Source organism: Octopus bimaculoides, chromosome 18 (assembly GCF_001194135.2).
Source record: "Octopus bimaculoides isolate UCB-OBI-ISO-001 chromosome 18, ASM119413v2, whole genome shotgun sequence".
Classification (NCBI taxonomy): domain Eukaryota; kingdom Metazoa; phylum Mollusca; class Cephalopoda; order Octopoda; family Octopodidae; genus Octopus; species Octopus bimaculoides.
In genome coordinates this window covers 46344664-46345997 of record NC_068998.1, presented here as the reverse complement: position 1 = coordinate 46345997, position 1334 = coordinate 46344664, and the positions used below count along the sequence as shown (strand labels likewise).

General features: G+C 38.2%; 1 protein-coding gene across 6 annotated transcripts in view; it reads left to right on the top strand.

The window, feature by feature from the left end:
* The window catches only part of LOC106877380 (solute carrier family 28 member 3), a 184474-nt gene that overhangs the window by 115802 nt on the left and 67338 nt on the right, over positions 1 to 1334 (top strand). The window lies entirely within an intron of this gene.

Genomic DNA, 1334 nt, shown 5'->3' with positions numbered 1-1334 from the left:
CACTCCCCCGACTCTCAACCTCGCACACCTCACCCTCATAAACACAGGAGTGGTAAATGTGTTCTACATTTCAGTTTGATAGACAAAGCCATTCTTATGTGTTTGATTTCGATCAATTGTCCTTGTGTAAGAGTCAATTTCTTTTCAAATTACAGAAAAGTTGCTCTGCGGCTGTTGCTTTCAAATCTAATTGCATTTTTTTCTCTACTTTATGCAATAATTCCCATTATGGGCCCATTGGACCCTCGAATCAAATCCAGACAATACTCTTGTCATTCTAAACAGAATAAAATATAATTTTCCTAGATATTTATCAGGTATAAAATAAATAAAATTGTATTCAATTTATTTACTGAATTTTAGATAAAATAGAGAAAATTATGAAAATATTCCTGTAAATTTGTGTGGTATTGCATCACCTTCAATCTGCTAGGTTGTAGGGTGATGCAATTCTTACAATATATTACATCATCTTTCAGGAGAGTATAAATATGTGAGAGAACAATATCTACCTTTAGTCTGCTGTCAAGTTTCATGCAGTTCTCTTGTGCTTTCCAATATACCTAGGCATGAAAACTTGAGTGAAGACCAAATATCGAAAAGGTTATTGGAATTAGATGAAGAATGGGAAGAAGATAGTAGTGATTCCTTCTATTACTCCGAAGATGATGGTGAAAGTGATTGTGTGCTGGATACTTTAGGTTCTGTGTCATCAGATGACGAAAATACCCAAAAACAATTATCTGCAAGCCACCCAAATATGAATGAGTAATATGTTTCTAGAGACAGACAAGAAGTTTGGCATTCCAATCCTCTTACTCAAGCAGCAGTAAGAACTTCACCTTGCAATATTGTATGCCAAGAATGTGGACCATCCTGTTTCGCTTAAAGGTCTTGCGATAGCATTGAAACATGTTTTACTATGTTTATGCGCCAGAATCTTCTTGAAGCAATTTGTAAATGGACAAATATTGAAGGTCAGATCGTTCACAAATATAAATGGAAGGACATTGATCACTCTGAACTAAAGAAATTTATTGGACTGATTTCGTTGTGGCTGAGCACTCCACAGACACATGTACCCTTAACGTAGTTCTCGGGGGAGATTCAGCATGACACAATGTATGACAAGGCTGGCCTTTTGAAATACAGGTACAAGAGAAACAGGAAGAAAAAGTGAGAGAAAGTTGTGGTGAAGGAGTACAGCAGGGTTCGCCACCATCCCCTGCCGGATCCGCGTGGAGCTTTAAGTGTTTCCGTTCAATAAACACTCACAGCGCCCGGTCTGGGAATCGAAATTGTGATCCTACGACCGCGAGTCCGCTGCCCTAACC